The following is a 24844-nucleotide window of genomic DNA, read 5'->3' as shown; positions in this document are numbered from 1 at the left end:
TAATCCACGGTGGGGAGAGGGGATTGGCATGCTCTCGTTCTGTCAGCCATGAATGGGTAGAAAGAAGTCCTAAGTAATTCGCAAGGTCGGAGGTTACATCGACCGAAACTCTGGGAAAATATCACTCACGATGAGGATAGTAAAAAGGATAGTAAAACCCAACTGATACGTATACACTAGCAGTGCTAGCACTCCAGTCTGAAGAATCCAAATAATACGAATAAGCAATTCCCCTCTTCCAAAATTCAGAAACGTGATATATATATATGTATATATATTATATATATATATATATATATATATATATATATATTTCTATTTCTCAGTGTGAAAATACTCGCCACGTCTAGTCACAAGGAATAGCCGTGGTACGTGAAACAAAACACTAAATAGATCTAATTATATGAAAAATAAACTTATGGCAAGCTAGCTACACAGAGAGACGTGTTTGTTGTTTCATCGCATACGCATCGCCGCATCGGATGTAAATTACTGGTACGAAGCTCTATTCATTTATTGAGCAATGCTAAAATAAATATTGAAACAAAACGTTTGTGGAACAGTAAACTGAAGAAGACCGAAGGATCGGTCGAAAATATATACTTTTGAAAAATAAAAAAACGTTTTCGTTTCTTTCAAAGACCTTTTGTATTTCTACACGTCAACAAATAGGAAATAAATACAGAAAAGATATACACATTTATATATTTTTCGTATTGATTTTGTATCCATATAACACACACACACACATATATATACATATATATACATACAAACACACACACACACATATATACATACATGTATACGCACCACGCGTACACACACATATAAATATATATATAGAGAGAGACAGACAGACAGACTCCCGCCTAGGCATTCTTACAGTTATCCATTGTTTCTCGAAACCGAAAGGACTATTTATTAACGATAGGGCGATTTTTACCGATTCCGATACAATTACCGATTCTGTTCTATATTCTCGATTCCGATACAATTACTGATTCCGATTTTTATTTTTTTTTAATTCTTTAAATATTTAGTCATATATCTATCGTAAAAACCCCACGTAAATATGTCCATATACTTCCGCAAATCTAAAAATACATTTTAGAGCGGGAAATTATATATAGATTTTTTTTTTTAGTTTTATTGATAAGTTAAAATCAATGTATATTTGTCATTTTAACCACTAGTACCATCAGTCGAGTTTTAAACAAAAAATATACAAAATCAAACACCCGAAAGAATCGTTTTCAAAAGTCTTTGTATTTCTCGTCCTAAATTTTAATTTACCGAATTTCATTCCAAATTTTTATATATATATATATATATATATATATATATATATATATATATATATATATATATATATATATATATATATATATGAGAGAGAGAGAGATTTATATATATATATTTCTATGGAAATATGATTTTTTTTTTCAATTATATTTCACTTTTTATATACTAACTTAATTTATGAAGCTCAATGTAATTGCAATGCAGCGCATATAGCAAACAAATGACAAAAGTCTATATTCCAAATTTCATGATATTGACCATCTTACAATTTATTCCTTTTATTACGTTGGCATTTACAATTCTTGACAGTGACTGTTTCGTAGCGCAAAAATCATTCGTTTAATTATTATATCAATCTCTCTCTCTCTCTCTCTCTCTCTCTCTATATATATATATATATATATATATATATATATATATATATATATATAAATTATTTCATGTATATACTAATATTAATCGTTTGGTATAGAGTTTCAGTATTTACTTCAACAGTATGTGAAACGGTCGCTGCCAAACTACTTTGAAAATATCTGATCTACAAACTTGAAACTTGATATATAGTGGATTCGAACCTGTGATACAAATTCGATTTAGTTTTTAGCCGGTAAAAATAGCTGCTAAGGTGGTAAAAATTGAAAAATTGGAACTTGCAGGCATAAATCCATTTAATGTGTATCCTCTGTGCATGCGCAAATATACATTTACATGCTTAAGTTGCTTAACTGCATTCATTTGTAAAGTATGCATGTGTTCTTAGGTCATATGGTAGCGAATACCGATGGAGAGCTAAATGCTATGGTTTCGATTCTAGTTGATGGAATTTTGAAATTTCTACAAGAGGATTACAATTATCACGGTTAAACGTATTTTACAACTGGGTAAATCTGCAGTCTGTTAGAATATATATATATTCTATGTATATATATTGACAGCAAGTCATTATTCAAGCACGACAGTTCTTTTTTCCGATTTTTTGGATATCTTTTCAATTCACCGAGCGGTCTTTTTATTTCAGCTGGCATGTTGTATACAATGGTGTCCAAAAGTTGTTGCTCAGCCATATACTTCTGAAGCGCTTTCTATCGGTGTGTATATATATATATATATATATATATATATATATATATATATATAGTTTAGTGGAGGTGGTAATTAATAAAAACTGAAAAAGTGCTCAATACTGTTGTAGAGCAAATATGCGTTTTATTTTTTATTACTGTATCTTTCTGTTAAGTTAGATTATTGTTTCGGCTATACGAGCGTTTTTTTGGCCGTCTGTAGCGCCCTCCTCGCCCCCTCCCACCTCCCGACCTCATTCACTCTTCCTCTCTTTCATCCCAAAATAGCGTACATTTCTGTAAAAGTCTGAGGACGCTACAGACGGCAAAAAAAAACAAAAAAAACGGCCGTGTAGCCGAAACAATAATGTAACTTAACAGAAAGATACGGTAATAAAAATAAAACGCATGTATATATATATATATATATATATATATATATATATATATATATATATATATATATAATGTATTATTTTTAAAGACTGATTTTTTTCAAAACATATGGTTATCAGCATAAACATAGCCTTGAACCCCTGGGAGGACACAAGCCATCCATAACTTTATAGATGCTTTTGTAGCAAAAAGGTTTTTTGTTTGTTTGTTTTTTTCGGGGTGAGGGTGCTGGCCTACTACCAAATCTTCCTCGGAAGGTACATACAGCGCCTAGCCTTCCCGAATGGTCACCCATTGCAACTTATGGTAATTTTGTTTACCTAAATTGAATAAAATTATATATATATATATATATATATATATATATATATATATATATGTGGCATCAATTAAAATGAATGGCTCTCGCCTTGGGGAGGCCTCAAGTTTTGACAAACTTCTGGGCTTGACCTTTACTCCTGATCTTAAATGGAATACGTACATCAAATCTGTTGCCAAAGCCACTGGAAAAATGGTCGGATCCTTCTATCGATCCAGTAGATATCTCACTGCTGATGCAACTCTCTATCTTTATAAGAGCCAGGTACGTCCAAGAATGGAATACTGTTGCCACATCTGGGCAGGAGCTGCTAGAAAGGACTTGTCCTGCCTTGATAGGGTTCAAAATAGACTTTGTGGCCTCGTCGGAGATGTCCTTTTCTCTCCGCTGCAACCTCTTTCTCACAGAAGAGATGTTACAAATTTGTCTCTGTTTTATCGTTATTTTCATGGAAAGTGTTCGACTGAGCTTCACTCTATGGTCCCCCCTCGCCAAACTTTCACAAGAAACACTCGTCTAGCTGAAAACACTATCAATAATTCCCCCCACTCGTTATCTGTGTCTAAACCTAAACGTAGAGTCCATGATCAAAGCTTTTTTTCTTAGAACTGCATGCCTGTGGAATTGTCTTCCGTTTTCCTGCTTTCCAGCTGTTTATAATATGGTTGTCTTCAAGTCCAACGTGAACAAATTTCTGATGAGCCGTTCCACTTAAGTTAACAAATTTACCGAACTTCCATTACTATCGATTACTATATTGTCCTTTTGATTACTGTACACTCTTTAGCACCCCCCTATCCTCGAGTGGCCTCTCTGCCTTGATAAGTGGTGATGCCTATGTAAAAAAAAAACTAAAAAATAAAGAGGAAAAGATATTGATTATAGAAAAATATATACTGACGCATATTGATTTATTAAACAATTTGAAATAAGGAATATAATAGTATCTAGGAGTTATCAAAACTCTTTATGCCAATCATTTCGAAGTCAAATGCTTCTCAGGAGGCATAAGGTAGCATTATTATATCAAAAAGTTTCCATTTAAGAAATTCTTATATAGTTCTGCGATCCCCTTATATATATACATACAAGTCTCTAGCAGGACTAAAGTGCCACATACGTCTAAGTGAATGTCGACACGCTGAGTTCTAGACCTTCAGGTCAATTGTCGAAGTCTCATACGTCAAAAATCGACGGAGAGTCCATCCATCACATATATATATATATATATATATAGTCATCCACATACAGTACTGTTTCTTTGTATCACAACTCATCAGTGTGGCTAGACTAGCATCTTTCCCAACCTGGGGATTAAACCTACAACCATCGCGTTGATAGTCGCCAGTTCTAACCATCGGCCCATGGGATTGGTGCTCGTAAATGACTTCCACAAATTCGCCCACCGCTTTTTACAGTGCTCGAGATGTTTGTTTGTTTGTTTACAAACAAACAGCGAACCTTAAAGCTATTATAGGAGTCTATGTATGTATGTATGTATGTATGTGTGTTTCTCGTCTTTAACATTGAGAGTTACAGTGATAATCCTAGATCAACCAGTGTCCATTGTTTTTAATTAATCAGCCTTGATTTGTTTGACCTCTTACACTTGGCTGTAAACATATTTTTTGCTTCCCGCCATCGTTAAACTAATACAAGAAGTTCTTGGAAACGCGGTTGCTAATACACTTAAGATGTATATTTCGCCAAAGAAAATATCACAAAAAAAAAAGGAAGAAAGAACGTGAAGAACCAAAACATAACATAATCTTATTGATTTAAGTTTATTTACGTCTGCTGTGAGAATACTCAGAAGTTTCGGTGGTTATTGTAGCTCCATCTAGCCATCCTTTTTCTGTTCCAGGGGATTCTCTTGTTCTCTCCCACTGCAAGAACTTGAACACCAGGGTCGGAAAGTGGAATTGAGAAGTCCTCTACCCCTACTCCTGAGGAGAGGCACTCTGACCTGCAAACTGCTTGGGCAGCCCTGTCGGCATTCCTTGGTGAGGGTGCATCAGGCGATTAGCAATAATCTAACCTCTTCTCAAAGAGAGAAAGCAAAGCCTGGGAGGATAGACCTCCTAGAACTGCACAGAACTAAAACGCCCGCCGCAAAAGCAACAGGAGTCGGATCATTATAAGAATGGTCTAATGTTTGTTGAGTTTTAGGGGCCAGGATAAAAATTCCTTTCTGTTCCGAAGGATGTTCAGGTTCTATATGATAGTAGCCCCACTATTAGGGTTTTAATGATATTTTTATTTTCTAAAAAGTGTATAGAGCGCGGAAATATTTTTTTCTTTTGTCACTTTTTCGAGAGGATACAAACGGAAGGGCTTATTTTTTATTTATTTATTTTTTTATCCAAGGGTGCTCCCAAAGCCCCAAAAGCCAGTAAAATCTATGCAATTGTTTCCGTGTTGGCTGAGATATGGTTGGTTTTTGTCCTGTACAGTCCTAGGAGGTCTACCATTCCAGGCTTTTCCGTCTTATCCCGGTATTTATTTTTACAACCTGCCCCAGCGTAGTATAAACACCCCCAACCACTCCATGTTAAGAACGGTTTCAGAATAACCCCCCAACCTCCCCATGTTAAGAAAGGCTTTCGAAGTTGGGGGGGGGGTTAGTCCGAAAGCCGTTCTTAACATGGGGAGGTCGGGGTGTTTATAATACTCTGGGGCACGTCGTAAAAATTTACCCTTATCCCTTGTGAATAGGTTAGTTTGTTACTAATAATGGCCTGAAAAGCACTTTACCGGGAAATGCCGATAGAACTGCTAAAGCTTTTTTTTTTGTGCAAGGCAAGCCAACCTGCTCTTTCCCTATGGTGCTGTGCTGGCCTTTCAAATCTCAGTTTTCTCACTCCTTGTGTCACATCATCCTACCGTGGGAGGGAGATAAACGGATTAATTCCGGGAATGTCTTTTTGTTTGCTTGTTACAATGAGAGCAATTGAGTTGAAACAAATGCCCCAAATTCTATTATAGTAGCCCCACTTAACGTTACACGCGTGATCGTGCGGTCGTGCGTGCGTGGGCGCGCGTGTGTGTTCCGCTAGCAACGGATTCGAACTCTATAGCTGATGTATTTCACAGCGACGGTATTCGTAGAATTCAATCACGCACCCCCTGAAATATAGCATTACTGTATACGCCGTGTAATGCGACGTGGTAGTCTCCTGTAAGATGATGAAAGTTTATTATTATTTTTTTTTTATTTTAATTCTTTTTCTACTTTTTGGGAGGCGGGGGTGGGGCTCTTATTTTGTGGGGGATAAGTAGCAGAAAGTACAAGTAGGTATACATGATATACGTTTTTTTTTTGTTTTTTTTTTTGCTTTTATTATCTTTAAGACTCTTCTCCTTATCTGTAGTAGATTTGGAGAAGAAAAGACCAGGTGTTATGTTCTCTCAAAACGCGTGTTCTTTTCTAAAGTAGTGGCGCCTCCGAGAAATACCAATTTTTTGCGCGCATTTTTTTTTTTTACAATAGTTAACAAAACAAAACAAAAAAAAAGTGAAAAAAAAAATACATACACAACAAATAAATGTTACCAAAGGCAGGATTAATTACCTTTCCACCTACCTGGAAAAGTTGCTTTGGTGTGTGTTTTAACTTATTTTAAAACGTTTATTTATTTTTAAACAAGTAGTGTTTGGTTAGACGAAGAAAATGGCGGTCTCGGTACATCCAAATCGCCCCTTGATAATCGCTCAAAAATCGAAAATTAACAAAATACTGATAGTAAAACCTGCAATAAATGTCACCAATCGTGCGCATGTGCAATCCTCTACCAATATTTTGCTTAATTTTCGACTTTGGATACCCTCGACTAACTCAACAAGCAGCAAAATCTTACCCCTTCACTAGGTCCTAGATGCAGGATGCCTTCTATAATAATAGCTTCTTTCCCCAGGCTGCTAGATTTTAGAATCTTTTCACCAGTGGCCTCTCTTAATAATCCCATATGGAGTTCTTCTCTAGAAGTCAGAGTAAGGTCATTAGATCTTGGAAATCTTTTGAGCATGGCGTGGCACTCTCTGAGGAACCATGTATTACCCCTTGCCTACAACGACTTCAACTCTCAACCAAATGGTCACACATGAGCCTGGGAAAGGCGCTGTTGACCACAGGGTTCCATGCAGATTCCTCTGTCAAAGTTTGACTTGGGAAGACCAGTCTCTCAGTGTCTCAATGACACGTCAAGTCAGGCATTCCCAAACCTCATATGGACGTTCAAACGCCTCTTACTCTCACAAAGAAGCAAGAAGAGACGGTGCTGGAGTGTCTTTAGGTTTTTCACAGCCAGAGGAAATACGGCCAATTGATATAGAATGAGAGAAAAAACGTAAGTGGCGTACACCTTAATTTTACTCTTGAAAGAGAGTTTCCTCCGAAGCTAAGAGTTAACTGACACATTGACCTTTGACTGTACCTGTGACCAATTCCTTTTGCACTCAATGCCTGGTCCAAAGCAGACACCAAGAATTCAAACTGGGTCATCTGTCCAGTTGAAAGAAGCAGGGAGGACAATGTCACATTCCAGGCACCTAATCACAGGCCAATTGACTTGCTGCGGTTGATTTTGGCTCTTGTGATCGTTTTGTAGCAGTGGACAGCTCTGATCCACTGACCAGGAGATGATGTAAGATTTCAAATGTTTTCCACTAACCTGTACCACTGCTGTTGACATGTGATACAGTATGAAAATCCATTTGCAGAAGTCCGGTTTAAAACCAGTGCTAAAACATGCTAGGAAGCGATAATCGACCCTATCGAAAGTTTTGGACTGATCTAAGTTGATCAGCATGGCTTCTGTGTTGTCTTCTATCCCTCCCATTCAGGATCGTACAGATCGATTGCAAGTTGTTCTGAATCAATTTCACATTCACAGTATAGTCCTGCTCGGGTTCGATCAACTTTTTGATAATACCTTGCAACTAGTTCGATAGGATCTTGGCCAAAATCTTTAACTCAATGTTCAGCCGTCATCTAGTTTCTCCGCTCCATGCCTGTCCCTCTTCTTCAGCAATGTGATCACTCCCTTGGTGACTTGACCCAGGATGAAACCCTCATCAAACCAATGGTTAAACGCATTCATCAAAATCGGTATAAACATTTGTGACAGCCTCAAATACGATTCGTAGGACAAACCACAAAGTCTTAGAAATTTGTTGCAACGGACCTGCTTCAATGCAGTTAAGATCTCACGCTCTGTGACCCTAGCTTTGCAATCAGCTTTTAGTGGTTTTATTTGCTCTAAAACGTTTATTTGGTTCGAAAAACATATAGTGTCGAGCGTTTGTTGAGAAAAAAAAAATGGCCGCGAATTGACACCTAAATATTTGAAGTTTTGAAAATGATTTAAAAATAATAATAAAACAAAATACTGTTAGAAACCCATCCAATATATCAAGAATGAGAGTTCAATAGAAACGTTGTTTTAATTTGAATAAAATAAAATACGCATCAAGTGCGCTTGAAACCAAATCACAACGTAATATTAGGAAAATAAACAAATATTTTACTTGTTTGAAATTTATCACAAATATATTTCGGAGGTAGACTCCATCTTCACTGTGTTTTTTTTTTTTTTTTTTTTCTTTCTTTTCTTCTTCCTTGCCATGTTGTAAATTTGGAACAAGAAGTCTGTTTCTATAGAGCCGTGCGTGCGTTGTATCTGGTGGCTGTATTTTGAAATGTTTGAACTGTGCGTAGGTAACGCGAGAATAACGTCAGTTTAACAAATTTATAACATGGCAAGGAAGAAGAAAAGGGGAAAAAAAAAGAAACAAAACAACATACTGAAGATGGAGTCTACCTCCGAAATATATTTGTGATAAATTTCAAACAAATAAAATATTTATTTTCCTAATATTACGCTATGATTTGGTTTCAAGCGCATTTGATGCGTATTTTATTTTATCCACCTAATATATGTTTACGATAAGATTTATTAAGCTAATTTAAGTTAAACTATTGTGCCATTTTTTTATTTTATAGAAATCGCCTCAGACAAGGGATGAAGCCACTTGATGTAGGGAGCTAAAAAAAAAATAGTACTTCAAGGTCAAAAACTAGCCACCGATAAGTGTTAAGTAAAATAGATGCTCTCTGACCCAGAAAACAACAATTAAATGAAACAAACAAGAAATCGTAGAACGTTATTGGGTGTTTTGGGCGGGACGCACAATTAGCTGACACCGTCTATTTCTTATTTATTTATTTAATTTTTAATTTTCTTCCTTTGAAGATTGTAACGCTGGGTATGGGGCAGCCAAACCAGCTGCCAACATTGCCTTGCTTTTTATTGAAACCAACCGAGAGTTCTTTTTAGTATCCTCGTTGTTCCCTTAAGTGCAATTGTCTGGATCTCTTTTGCACTTGGTTCACCAGGAATATTAGTTAGAAAGGACTTCAGGTTCCTCTTCATAAGGTCTGTGGCAATGTCACGAAACAAATTCGAGTAGGTTAATATGTGTATTTCGCGCCATAAACAAATCTACGCGCGTAACAAAGATGGCCGTCAAAGAATACAATGCATAAAACAACTTTTTATATCTCGATAACTACTTATTTCTGCAAAATTTCAATCCGATTTCCGTATTCAGCATAGTCGAAAACCATTAAAAGAATACCAATTATTATTAAAAAAATAAAACAAAACAAAAGAAGCTTTTTTAATACATTCGACAGTTTAAATACTTCCAAATTCTTTTAAAGGGTCACAAAATAATTCATTTTTCTTTCTTTTCAACGATTATAAAATTGTAAAATGCGCACGTTTCATATATACGAAAAAATCGACATGCACTCTGGTGGATTTAATTTCATAATCAATCTTGAAGATGACTATTTAAATAACATAGTTTTGTAACAAATTGGTTTATTTGATGATTTATGAGCACGTGCACCAAATAATACTGCAAATACTGCATTGAGTTCAAACGGTATTGTTTGATGGTTGTTAAATCAAACTGCGTGCGTATTTAGAGTTACACTTATTATAAAAAATAATACAGAAAAAAAATCTTTATGATGTACGTACTCGTCATGGAACGAAGATGTCATATTCCAAAAATCATATAAATTGATCATGAATTTTTTTTTTTTTTTTTTTTTTTTGTAAGCAGGCAGCGATAGCGTATTATAAACACCCAACCACCCCATGTTAAGAACGGCTTTTGGAATACCCCCCCAACCTCTCCATGTTAAGAACGGCTTTCGGGTTTGGGGGTGTTTATTCCGAAAGCCATTCTTAACATGGGGAGGTTGGGTGTTTATAATACGCTGGGGTACGCCGTAAAAATTTACCTTTTTTTTTTTTTAACTGAACAAATAAAAATGTACGATTTTTTTGCGATTTTAATACTAAATGTATTTATTTTAAGGGCGATTTTGATCTCGGTAGTTCGAATTGAGTTGTCTTCCTCTAATATATTCAACGTCAAAAATGCTACGTTTTGCTTCGTCATAAAATTTGATTTTCTTAATTAAAAAATACATGATTAATTTACGTGATTTTTGGAATATGACATCTTCGTTCCGTGATGAGTATGAGTACATACACACAAAAAAAAAATTAATTATATTTGTTTATTTAACAAGTGTAATTCTACATAAGCACCTCAAATTGTTATAAAATTATAACTAATTTGTATACTGGCAGCCGTTTTTAAAGCTGTAATTTTTAATTAAAAAAAAAAAAGTACCTTTTAGTGGGGTTTTTCGACTTTTAGTGGTCCGAAATTTAAACTGATAACAAAATTATTAAAATTCATTCATTTTGAATGTTATTTAGGTATTTTTTTTTTTAGATTAGTGCCACCTCCGCAATTTTTTTTTAAATGACGACTTTTAAAAGGTTTCTACTATGCTGAATACGGAAATCGCATTGAAATTTTGCAGAAATAAGTAATTATCGAGATATAAAAAGTTATATTATGCATTGTGTTCTTTGGCGGTCATCGTTTTCACGCGCATGCGCGCGCTCCACTCCATAAACAAATCTACGTGCGTAACAAATATGGCCGCCAAAGAATACAATGCATAATACAACTTTTTAACTAATTATTTCTGCAAAATTTCAAGGCGATTTTCGTATTCAGCATGGCCGAAAACCTTCAAAAGTCGTCATTTAAAAGAAAATTGTGGAAGTGGACCTAATCTGAAAATTTACCGTTTTTGTTTGTTTGTTTGTTTTTTTTTTTTTTTTTTTTTTTTTTTTTTTTTAATTATTATTATTATTATTATTATTATTATTATTAACAACAACAACAACAACTATTTATTTTTTTTTATTTATTTTTAATTTTCAAATATCTTCATTAACCTCCACTTTAAAATCTTCCACTTCCATTTAAACGGTGACGAATGAAAAAAGTCCCCGATCTTACTTTGTTCCGAACTTCAGAACTCGAGTTAATTTATCAATAAAAAATTGTGGTCCTTTCTCGTTTGTCTGCGTATCTGTGCGCGTTTTCCTCCTTTAATCATGTTTCTCTTCTCCTACTTATACTATCTACGGTCCACTTCCGAAATTTTCTTTAAAATGACGACTTTTATAGGTTTTCGACTATGCTGTAATCTGTATATGAAAATCACACACACACACACACACACATTCTCACTTTATATATATATATATATATATATATATATATATATATATATAATTAGCGGAGGCACCCGGCGTTGCCCGGGTGTGTCGAGTAAGGAACCCCCACACACAAAAAAGTAATAGAATCAAAACAGTAGGCAGTTTCAGTTGAGGGAGGTGTCAGTGGTAGTAGGCAGGCAGGCTTGAACCCATGACATGAAGGAGGAAAAAAAGGTGGAAAAGAAACACGACCTCTTTGCCGTTGTATCCATGGCAAAACCGAAATTCGTGCATGTTGGAATTAAGGTTAGTCAATCGAAAGGAGACAATGACTTGCAAAAATATTGGCGAAAAAAAACATGGGAAAATTGGCGCGAGCGTTTGTGTATGTCCACCGAAGGCTTTTTGCATCAGGGTTCTCACGTCGGTTAGATTCCGCAAGGAGTTTTTGCATACTTTCCAGATTGTAATATTTCAGATTCGTAAACGGACATTTTTTTTTTTTTGTTCAAGTTAAACAAAATTCCCACCGTGGCGTCATCCTCTGGTGCTTGTTGGGATTTTTTGTATAAAGCAAAACTGTTCGAAAAAGCAGCAAAGTATTTCTTGGCCTTCGGGCCAGGCTGATGATGTCCTCGGTCAATTACTACTTGTTTGGGGAGGGGGGATACTGCCAGAGTGCCCCCGCTTTGGGAGAGATGGTTTTTCCCCACATTAAAAACAACCTTGTATCTAATTTGCTTTCGTGGGGAAACAAATCAATACCTTACCTGCCCCCCTCCCAGCCAGGTTTAAAAGCAACGTTCATTTCTGCACATGCGTGGTAACTCCTATGATTCCTAAGTTAATTACCAACTCATTCAATTCACTATCCTCCTTGGCCTAATGGTTAGTGAGGAAGACTAATTACCCTATATTTTTGAGTTCGATCCCACCTCTGTATCTTTTTTTTTTTTTTTTTTTTTATTTCGTCCTTGTGCCAATATCTTGCACCCGGGCAAAACTTAATTACCAACTCATTGAATTCACTATCCTCTTTGGTCTAATGATTAGCGTGGAAAACCAATTACCCACCTTTCTTTCTATCTTTTCTTTTATTTTAACCATGTGGAAGCCTTTCTTAACATTGCTTCATCCTTGTGCCAACATCCTTCACCCGGGCAACGCCGGGTACTCCCCGCTAGTCTATATATATAAAAGGCAAAATGTGTTTGTGTATGTATGTCTTGCAAAATCTTTTGACACATGCGACAAATCCTGACCAGATCAATATCGTTTTGAAGCTCAATGTGTTGGATGACAAATATCGAAAAATTGGTCTTAAAACATTCATTCCTTCACCTTCAACTGGGCAGTTTTGTACAAGGAACGGGGTCACTTTTTCGCCAATATTTTTCTAAGTCATCATATGTGCTTGCAATGACTAGCATTAATTTGAACAGCAGCGAAGTCATATGTCATGGTGGACGCGGGGGTTAAGCGGCTTGCTTTTTGGGCACAAGCATTTGTGTATGTCCACCAAAGGCTTTTTGCATCAGGGTTCTCGTGTCGGTTAGATTCCGCAAGGAGTTTTGCATACTTTCCAGATTGTAATATTCCAGATTGTAATATTTCAGATTGTAATATTTCAGATTGTAATGTTTCAGATTTCTTTTCCTTCTTCGTGTTACAGGTTCAAGCCTGCCTGCCTGTCTACTCCTAACTGATGTAAAATTAAAAATAAACAAAGATGAATGTACAAAATGTATAAAGATTTTTTCAATTCTGACCCATTTTTGACCCCTTAACAACTATTTTTACTAGCTTAAGAATAACGGTCCATAAAAAATACAATCATTTGAGGGCCCTAGCGCCGCTCTGTGACTTCTAGTTTTGGAAGAGGTACAGTTTGAAACTATGAAGATAGACAAACAGACAGATATGCATATAGCCTTTTCTATATATATATATATATATATATATATATATATATATATATATATATATATATTACCAAGTAAGCTCTCTGGCTTACTTGTAGTTTCACTAAATACTTTTCAAGCAAAATCCGATACCACATTTTGCTAATTCCCACCCTCTGATGAGAAGGAAAGTATTTCTTTTGAAACTCCGTGGATTAAGGACAATCCACTTTATTTGTGTTTCCTTTTTGAAAATTAAATATGTTTTTAACTCTTGTTAAAGTGTTTTTAAACATATTTTATTAATTATTTGTTCTTATTATAAGGTCTGTTTCCTATTTGGTTTTATTGAGCTTTATACATCTGGTTAGGATTACTTTATAAATATTAAGTCTTTAATATTTATAATATACTTTAAGGTTGTTATTTTTGATTATCTTGGTAAACTTAATTGTAAGTTTTATTTCATTATATATATATATATAATCCACACACAGTACTGTATATATATATAATCCACACACAGTACTGTTTCCCTGTTTCACAGCTCATCAGTGCGGCTATACAAGCAACTACCTCAAGCCAGGATCGAAACCTGACCGCCCAAACAACAGTTGTGCTATAGGGCTGCTGCTATGTGGGCAGTGAGTTAACAATGTTTTGACATTGTCCAAAGTACCTAAGCTCAATTTGTTTGCACAAAGTGCATCGCTTCATACGCTAACGGTAATTTGTTTATCACTTCCCAAATGTTCAACCTCAGATAGGGAGTATTATAGTCATCCACATACAGTACTGTTTCGCTGTTTCACAGCTCATCAGTGCAGCTAGACAAGCAACTACCTCAAGCCAGGATCGAAACCCGATCGCCTAAATGATAGTTGGAGCTTCTGTTATATATATAACACTAGTGTCTTTAGGTATTTAATAATTCTTATAGTAAATAATAATGTCAGTCCTTTTAAAAAACTTGTTTCTTATCGTTGAGCACTTTTAGTTGTAATAAAATCGATCAACTTAGCTAATACGCGCAGATCGTCATATAAGATCACGTTGACTGATGCTAAAAGCATTTAATAAGAATAAATGATTAATTTCAACTGTATCTCACGGTTTGTGATAGCCTAGTGATTCAGGTCCTTGCTAATGAAGCCAGACATGACTTCTGTTGTAGGGGTTTGAGTCTCTCAACTGGTGTTAATCATGACACCCTGCACTGATGATTCTCAAAAGAATGAAACACTAGTGTCTGTACGTATTTAATAATTATTATAGTAAATAATATATATATATATATATATACCCCTCTCTGTGCTTTTCATTATATCTGTTTGGTTGAACATTTTACAAGATCACACTTGAACTAGTCAAGTAATGTCATGACTAATTTGTTTTTTAGGCATATGACAAAATGACAATATTCTTTTTTGTTTTGAGATTTTTGTTAAAAAAAAAAAATATATAAATAAAATGCTTTTTGATATTGTCGGATTAATTGGCAAATTTTTTTCTTTTTTTTTTTTAAATTTTCTTTTCACGGATTAAACCTTAAACGGATTTACACTAATTTTGTATTACATTCATCAGTTAAAATGAGATTCACTTTTGAGGGATTACAACAATAATAAGCTGAAGTTAATCTTGAAGCAAAGAAAATCAGATGAATGTAAGTTAAATGGGGCCATTTTTGAATATTAGTATACACACACACACACACACGAGGAGGTTCCAAAAATTATGCCTCCTATTTTTTATCCTGCCAGAAAGGATCAGAGGGAATTGCAAATTGCATTAATATGATGATTGATCTTATGTCTTTATGACCTGAAACTTTCATCTCTCTGCTGCAGATATTGACGGTGTGAGACTCTAAGAAAGCCACCTCATATCATGGACGTGCATCAGAAGCAGAGATGTCATTAGAATTCCTGGCAAAAGTGCATTGAGAATGGTGGTGGGTATGTAGTAAAATGAATTCACCGACATAAATATTCGCTCATTTTAATGAACCACTCCTGTCTTCATAACGCTTCAATTTTTTTAGTTAAAAAAAAGTAGGAGGCTTTACTTTTTGGAACGATCTTCGTAATAATGAGTTGAAGTTAATCTGGAAGAAAAGAAAATTAGGTGAATGCGAGTTACATCCTGCCATTTTCAGAAACTGAGTTCTTGCTGTGAATGTCTTATGAGCTGGAACCAGAGATTAGAGCTAAGTCAAGCACTTTCCATGGAAATAATGATAGACTCACAATGTCTTGGTGTTGTGAGGAATGAATGTGTTAGTTCCTTAGATTGGCGGAATTCATATTATTAAAACATCGGAAGTTTTGTCGATATGACAAAGTGTTGCCAATTTGTGCGCTAATAAGGAGTTTTGTGCTTGTGTTGGATGCTGCATTTTTTAAATCTTTGTAACAACAGGACCAAACGGATTAAACAACCGAACATCATCCAGTACAAAACTCCTTATTAGTGCACAAATGAAGCCTGCCTTTAGCCTCAGGCTATTAGCATCAACACATGGATTTTACTTATAAAGTTAGTGGATGTGGCAGCAAGACTCGGCACTGGCCCACAAGTCCAAAGAGACCTAGGCTTGGCTTCAGAAAGAGTGCTCCGATTTTGTACCCTTCTCTTACTGCCCCCTTCCTCCTCACCCGACCTGAACCTGTTGGACTACTTCATTTGGTTATATGTTGAGAACATCACCAACATGACCTCCCACAACACCAAAGTCAGCCTAATCGATGCCATCCGCTTGTGAAAAAGCCACACCCCCAGTTCCGGACCCATATGGAGGTGGTTATGTTGGCTACATTGAATAGATGCCGGCTCTATTACATAATCAAGTTACCTGAATTGATTTTTTCGATAAAACTTTTAAAATAAAGCTGTAGTGTTGTTTTCTTTAGGACGACAAATTTATCGTTCTACCCTGCAACATTCTAGAAGAAGTTCTCGGTTCACATAAGAGATTGTTTTTGATTGGTTAAACATAAGAGGTTGTTTTTGATTGGTTAAACATAAGAGGTTGTTTTTGATTGATTGAACACCTCAGTAGCATCCAACATTCAAGTCAGTAAATATCGAATGATTTTAGTCATCATTATTCCTTGTCTGCTACTATTGTTGTCGCTATAGTAACTATTACCCTCTCAGTTATTACCTTCTCTCTGAGAAGAGGTAAGTTTATTGCTAAGCACCTGAAGCAGGGAATGGCGATAGTGCTGTTCAGGCAATTTTTTGTAGATTAGAGTTAGGAGTCTCTAAACTATGGCTCATGGATCAGCTTTTAATCTGGCCTGTGGATCTCTTATGGAAAATGTAAAAATATTTGGGAAAAATTTTAAAATGGAAATGTGCGAAGTAGTGTGATGGCTTTTCTTTTTGTTCAGAAAATGATTAAAAAAAAAATGAGATTTGGGAGAACCAGATTCACTAAAAAGCAAAACTAATAAACGAAATAGTATAATACACGGCCAAGTTTTTTTTTTTTTTTTTTTTAATTTTGGCATACGTAGCTCTAAAATGTCAGCAACATGGCCCACAGTTCAAAGAATTTGGAGACCCCTTGCTCTAGCTGACTGAAAACTTTATACTCTCACAAGTTTTTGCATTTAGAGTTCATTCCCACTCTCTCTTTTGCTGACTGCACCAATGTGCTTCAATTTAAATATAACTAGCGGGGAGGGTGTTTGCAGGTCTTCTTTTTTTTTTCTTGTTCTTGGCCTACGTAGCTCTAAAACATCAGCAATATGGCTTCCACGTTCAAAAACTTTGGAGATCCCTGGACTAAAGTGTACTTCCTTTAGTCCGCCATCTTTTCAAAACCAGCCATGACCTTGTGCCCAACATGCTGAGGAGAAGGTAACTAAACTTTGGGTGTAAATAAAAAATTTATAAAATTGTAAACTTTTAAAAACACAGAAGTGTATAGGATGCTTCAGACAATTTTGGACCATCTTGCATGAATCGAGCATCAGTTTTTGAGTGGCAAGAGAGATTCAAAGAAGGCAGGTAGTCTGTGAGGGATGATGAGAGGTGTGAGAGGAGTTAAGAAATCAAAACGCCAAAGTTGATTGGCCAAATAAAGAATTTCATGGATAAGGACCGTTGTGTGTTTATAGTGATAATAAGTGCACAGTTTGATGTCAGTGTGGGAACTGTACATGCAATTATTCATGATGAACTGATGATGCGGAAGATTTGTGCAAAGTCTGTCTCAAGAGTGCTCCATGCTTGTCAAAGACTATTTGACTAAGATGGGCATCAAGACAGTTCCTCACCCTCCCTATAGTCCAGACCTTGCTCCCTGTGATTTTTGATTATTCCTAAATTCAAGGAAAACCTTAGAAGATGTCATTATGAAACAATTGAGATGAAAGAGGCTGTGACAAGGGTCCTTAACATGCTCATACAAGAAGACTTCCATGGGGCCTTCCAGAAGTTGTTGGAATTGTACAAGTGCATTGCAGCCGGAGGAGATTACTTCAAAGGGGACTAGAGTTTCATGTGTGTACTATCAATAAAAGTACCCATCCAAAAAAAGTCTGGAAACTTATTCAAGGCACCTCGTATGATTCTACATTGAGACACTGCATAGCCAACCTCCACCCTTTTCTCCAAAAGGTTGAGAATAGAAAAGGTCGACTACAGTATATGGACAGAATACTGGTTATCATTACTATTACTGACATAAATTATTTTAAACGAAATAATGTTGGGGAATTAATCAGCAGCAGCCCTAGCAGCCATCTATTTCCATCTACTGCAGTAGGGACTGCCACTCCCGAATTGGATTGTATAGCTATTCTCAGCGATGCAGATAAACACCAAAGCCACACCATCGTCTCCCGTGATGGGCGGTTGCTGATGACAATATTTCAATTAAAATAATTTATATTAATAATGTATCCGGAGCATCATGATATATGTCAGTGAGAGCTGGATCTGCACCCATCCCTCTATTGCTCGTCTGCAACACAATGATAGACCCACAATCAGATGGATGTGCGATGTGAAATCTGACCAAACCCAACACATCAGGTCAGGATTTGCCCAGCATGGAGGTCATTGTAAGGATGAATCGATTATGCTGGTCATGTGGAACTTTAATCCTCCAAGATAAGCCATTACAGAAGTGTAACAGAACCGCTGATACTGGGTAAGCAACAGTAATCATATGCAAATGGCCAACCTAGCTGCCTGATGTGACAGCAAAGATAAAAAGGACAAACATGTTCAGAGAAGAATGTATTCTAGACTTAGAGGTTTTTGGGACGTGTTTGAGATGAAGAATTAATTTTTTTGGAATTATTTTGGAGATGAGTAAATTTGATTTTTTTATGCTAATTGCTTGGACTGTTATCCTCAACTTCTAGTTGTCGTTTTCTATGACGTTTCGACCAGTTATTCCTCTGGCCTTCGTCAGGTAAACCGCAATGGGATAGGAATGTTAAATCCGCAGTAATTGCTGTGGATGTAGTTGGAGGATTCGACATTCCTATCCCGTTGCGATTTACCTGACGAAGGCCAGAGGAATAATTGTCCGAAACGTCGTAGAAAATGACAACTAGAAGATGAGGATAATAGTCCAAATAATTAAACAAAAAAAAAAAGTCAAGACATGTTTGAGATTTAGAAGTAGGTAGAGGTAGTCGAGACGTCTTCGAGGCATAGAAGTATTCAAGATGTACACGTATTCAAGTCATGTTCGAGAGGTAAAGGTATTCAGCACGTGTTTGAGACGCAAGAGAGCAGAAATAGACATGTTTTACACATGACCCGCAAGCGACAGGGAACGATGGGTCCTAAACATGACCGGACAGAGTACCACGTGTTCGACACGGCAATCTTGTTAAGCACATTTGAGGACGAGAAGACTTTTGAACAAGAGACAAGGCGTTATTTTGGAAGTACCTGTAAATAAATGTCTGTTGTTTCAATCGAAAAAAAAAAGTGTCGAATTCTTTCCTTGCAAATGTCTGCATACATGTGGATCCCGAGTGTTGACATGTAATGAATACGTTACAGAAGCGTGAATGTCTTGAATCACGGAAAGTTTGGCCGGCCAAGGAAAATTTAGTGATTTGGCAAGGTTTGAGTGGAATTTTGAGACAGCTGACCTGCTGAATCGTTATAGCTGAAGGGTGATCTTGCATGATGTCAAAACGATTGAAAAGCGAGAGTAAATTAATAGAAAAAAAAAGAATAATGAATATCAGATACTACACCATGATCGCAGCCAAAAAAAAAACAATGATTTACAATATAGCAATGATAATTAGCCCCTTAAATTCAATTCAATATTTTTTTGGGGAAAAGGAATGAAACAAATCACGCTTCAATTATCATGTAGAGAAAGGGTTGTAGAAAATTACACAGAAAAGGCCACAATAGTCCAGCCCAAATTCACCTTTAATTATTGCACTGTTAGTCCAACTACACTGTAATAGCTAAGTTCGAAATTTTTAATATTGAATTTCAATGCAAACTAATGGTCTCTACTTAATTGTCATGTTACACTAATGAGCATATCCAAAAATTACGAAAAACGATAAGGTAGATGTTATATCCTTACTTTAAATCAGAATACAGCAAGAAACACGGGGTTTGAGTGAAAGACAAAGGGGTTTATTTACAAGGGAATACATGTGACATAAGAGTTACTCGACATATTTTCTTATTCTCTTCCTGTCTTTTTTTTTCTTCTGCCTTAGTCACGTGAGAGGGTCAATATATACATAGTTCATTTCATCTGCGAAGGGATGTTAGGTTATTCCATTACGTCAGTAGGAAAAACAAATTATGAAAGGAAACATTTTTTGAAGAAAATTAGTGAAATTAAAATGTTTTGCTTTAACAATCGTGGAGACCTTATTTTTTTAGCACACTTCCCCAGTTTTTTATGTCACGTGTTCCCAAATTAACGTGACGAGCGTTTTTTTTGTTTTTTTTTTTTAATTTTTTTTACGATAAAGATCGAAAGCATGCGGTAATATTCAGGTACTTTTGACATGTCAATTAAGTAGATTTCATTGTTTTTAGGTGAAATTGACACAAAAAGTCAGTAGATACCATTGTTTTTTTTTTATATATATATTTTTTGATTTCAGAATTATAGTATTTTAGTGTAGTTGCACCGATTTATTATAGTCTAGTCTGTTACTTCCGATGAGACAATATTTGTATTTTGTGACGTAACGAACGCATGACGTAATAATACTAATTAACGTGATGATGCAGGATAGGCGACTCAAAGTCCAAAGCAAAATATCAGATAAAATAATTCGCATTATAATTATTTAATTAAAAAATTTTTTTTTTTTTTTTTTTTACAAAAAAAAATCGCCACTTATCAAGGCACAGAAGCCACTCGAGGACAAAGGTTAATATGCATACAGTGGTCAATGGGACAATGTCGTGATAACTGTTAGTAGTGGAAATTTGGTACATTGGATTACTTAAGGGAAACGGTTCCTGAAGAACTTGTTTACATTGGACTTGAAGACGACCATATTATAGTCAGTCGGAAAGCAGGCAAATGGAAGAGAGTTCCACAGGTGTGCAGTTCTAAGAAAGAAACTTTGTTCATGGAATCTACGATTAGGTTTAGGAACAGATAAAGAGTGGGGGGGGGAAATTATTGATAGCGTTTTCAGCTAGATGAGTGTTTCTCGTGAAAGTTTGGCGAGGCGGGGACCATAGATTGGAGCTCAGACGAACACTTGCCATGAAAATGACGATAAAGCAGAAACGGGCTCGCAACGTCTCTTCTGTGAGAAAGATAAAATAATAAATAAAATATTCTTTCACTGTTTTGAATTTGTTTTTAGTATTATAAAAAAAAATATATTACTTTATAAAATATTTATTGATTAAAAACTTGGGAGGGGAGGGGTAATTTTTTTTTTTTTTATCTGACGCTGTTTACTGCGAACTTCGAGTCGCTATTCTTTCTGCATCACCATTAACGTAAAAAGTTGAATGCAAAACCAATTCGTTGTTTTTTGTTTTGTTTTTTTACCTCCACGTCATCATCAAACTTTACTTTTTACAGCATTTCTAGTTTGCTCGCCTATATATATTTTAATTAACATGATGTATGTACACTTGATACTCGTGTGTGGCAACGTCATTGAGCAAATGAATGACGTCATGCTTAAAAGTTGGAAACGAAGTCATAACACTTAAATGCGGCCGGTTTGAAAGGTGAAACTAAAAAAATCAATTATTTACACGTCAATTCCATTCCATTTACAAGTCGGACTCAGAGTTGGGGGTAAATGGAAGATCGGAATCCCCCCCACCCCACCCCGTCTACCCATTCATAATTAAACCTGTCCATGATGACGTCACATTGCCAAATTCAGTGCTTGTTCAGTTTTGTCACAATATTAAAAACTGCTCATGAAAATAAAATAAAATAAATGACACAAACATTTTTATTATGCGTTAGGTTAAAAAAAGACAGAACACCAAAAACTATGCAAACTAAATCCATTACTCTTTCTGATTCTCGTAAAATCGGTTCTCTCTCTCTCTCTCTCTCTCTCTCTCTCTCTCAACATTTTCTCACAGCTGAGTCTATTCTCTCTCTCTACAAATCTATTATCAAACCATGTATGGAGTTAATTGTTGTCATATTTGGGCTGGTGAATCTCTCTCCCAGTTGAGGGTTCTTGATAAATAGCAGAAAAGTGTCTGTAATTTAATTGGTCCCACACTTTCTTCTCCGCTGCAACGTCTCTCTCTCACATACGTGATGTAGCTAGTCTCAGTCTTTTCTACAAATACTATTATTGAATGTGCTCCTCAGAATTGTTTGATCTATTCCCTGCTTCCTTTGACCCTACTTGTTTGACTCGCTGATCTAGAGCTCTCCATCAATTCGTTGTTTTAATACCTCATTGTAATACAGCTTCCTACTCTAGTAGCTGCTTTCTAAGGTCTACAAGATTGTGGAACTCTCTTCCTGCTCAGTTTTCCTTCTACCTAGAGCCACGGTCTTTTCAAGACTAAAGTCAATAGGTATCTCCTGTCTTTGCAATAATCAGCTTTCATTCTTTTCTTTCTTTAATTTTTTTTTATTGCATTTTCAACCCAAACAAGGCACATTGCCACTTTGTTGTAGGGGGCTACTATCACGGACATAAGCATCAGGGGTACTGTGTAGGAAGTTGGGCAGCAAGATGTCGGTTCACGTTACACTTGAACTTCTGCATGTCAGTACACTTGGGGAAGCAGGGACCCGGAAGGGAATTCCAAAGTCTAGCTGTTCTGGGAAAGAAACAACTGGAGTAGAAGGCTCTCTTACATCTAGGGATCTCTACTCTGAAGGGGTGGGATTTAGCTGCTTGTCGGGTTTGTCGGGGGTATTTACGTCGAGGGGGCACAAGTGCTTGCAGTTCGTCAGAGCATTCACCCTTAAAGTACTTGTAGAACAGGCAGAGGGATGCAACACTTCGTCGATGTGACAGAGGCTGAAGTTTAGCTGACAGTTCAGGACCTATCGAATTGACAAGTCTCTTTTGAACCTTGTCTAGGAGCGAGAGACTAGTGGCAGATACACCAGCCCAAATATGACAACAATACTTTCGCGAATGTTGGCCTTTCGAGGTACAGGATACTTTCAGGCGTTAATAGCTTTCTAGTACGATAGAGAGACCCACCTTTTTCACAGCGGTCCTGGCAATGTTCTCAATGTAATTGTTCCAACTCATGTTTCCTGTGAACGTTAAGCTGAGGAGTTTAAAAGATGTACTTTCAGATAAAGAGTCATTGGCCATTGCTATTGGTGGTAGGGATGGTTTCTTGTAATTATTGAAGGAAACAAGTTTAGTTTTGGCAGCATTGAAGGTAACCATCCATTTTTGTCTCCATTCCACTATGGATCGGAGGTCTTCCTCTAGTGTTTTTACCATTTCTTTAGATATGTATTCATTTGTTTTTCTGTCATGTCTGTTATAGAGCGTGGTGTCGTCAGCATATATACCCATCTCACAGACAATTTTGTCAGGGAGGTCATTTATGAACATCAAGAATAACAGAGGTCCAAGGATAGACCCCTGAGGTACTCCCACATTTATATCATATTGTTTAGATGTATGACCGTCAAGGACAACCTGGATTTTTCTCTTATCTAAGAAGGATCTAATTATGTTATGTATTTTTCCAGTGATGCCGTATGATCTGATTTTCTTGAGAAGACCCTCATGCCATATCCTGTCAAAAGCCTTAGATATATCTAGAGCTACCGCTCTACTCTCCCCCCCCCCCCGCTTTGTTCAGTGAATGGTATATACGTTCTGAGATTACAGTTAGGATGTCTGCTGTGGAACGGGCTTGCCTAAATCCATATTGTTTGTCAGTCAGAAGTTTGACATCTGTAAGGTGATGGACTAGAGCTTGGTTAATTATAGTCTCAAATATTTTGGAGAAAAGTGGGAGGAGGCTAATGGGGCAATAATTTACTGGGTCAGATCTTTTGCCAGAATTCTTGAAAATTGGCACTACAGAAGCAGTTTTCCAGTAGGCAGGAAAGCAACATTCATTAAGGCATTTGTTGTAAAGTTTGGAGAGAACTAGAGCTACTTCGGCAGCGCACTTTTTTAATAGCACAGCCGGGATAAGAACAGGTCCACATACTTTTGCAGTGTCAAGCTTTCTTATGATAGCATGCACCTAAGCAAGGGTGATTTTCAAATCGTCTAGTGTGACATCTGTTCGCAAAGGAAAGTCAGGGAGGGGGTGGTTAGCAGAGTCCAGTGTGGAGTTGGAGGCAAACCATCTGGCAAGCATGTTAGCCTTCTCAGTTGCAGAGCAAACAACCTCATGATTGTTGGTTAGTGGGGGAATTGTTGATTGCCCATTATTTTCTACACTGTTGTAGATTTTCCAGAAGTCTTGGGTTCCTAATTTCTGTGCTTCGATGCGTTTTTTGGTGGTTCCAGTAAATTCTTTCTTAGCTGTCGCTATTTCTTTCTTACAGTTATTTCTGGCTTCTATGTACTTCTGTCTGTTTGAACTGGACTTATGTCAGTTAAATTTGCGGTATGCATGCTGCTTTTGCGCTATGGCAGCTGCACAAGTAGAAGTGAACCATTGGGGAGAGTGGGGGTTGCTATAGAATTTGCGCCTGGAAACATATGCTTCAATTGCCGCTTTGAACCATTCAGTGGTCTCATTTGCGCAATGTTCAGCAGGAAGGGAAAAGATATTTTGCCATGGAGTGTCGCTGATGAGGTTCCTAATGGCTTCCCAGTC

General features: G+C 36.5%; 1 protein-coding gene across 1 annotated transcript in view; it reads left to right on the top strand.

The window, feature by feature from the left end:
- LOC145261217 (solute carrier family 2, facilitated glucose transporter member 1-like) overlaps positions 1 to 24844 on the top strand; it is a 189576-nt gene that overhangs the window by 728 nt on the left and 164004 nt on the right. The window lies entirely within an intron of this gene.

Source organism: Euprymna scolopes, chromosome 37 (genome assembly GCF_053919585.1).
Source record: "Euprymna scolopes isolate OS-2025 chromosome 37, ASM5391958v1, whole genome shotgun sequence".
Taxonomy (NCBI): Eukaryota; Metazoa; Mollusca; class Cephalopoda; order Sepiida; family Sepiolidae; genus Euprymna; species Euprymna scolopes.
The sequence above is the reverse complement of the archived record's forward strand: the minus strand, read 5'-3'. Positions and strand labels throughout refer to the sequence as shown.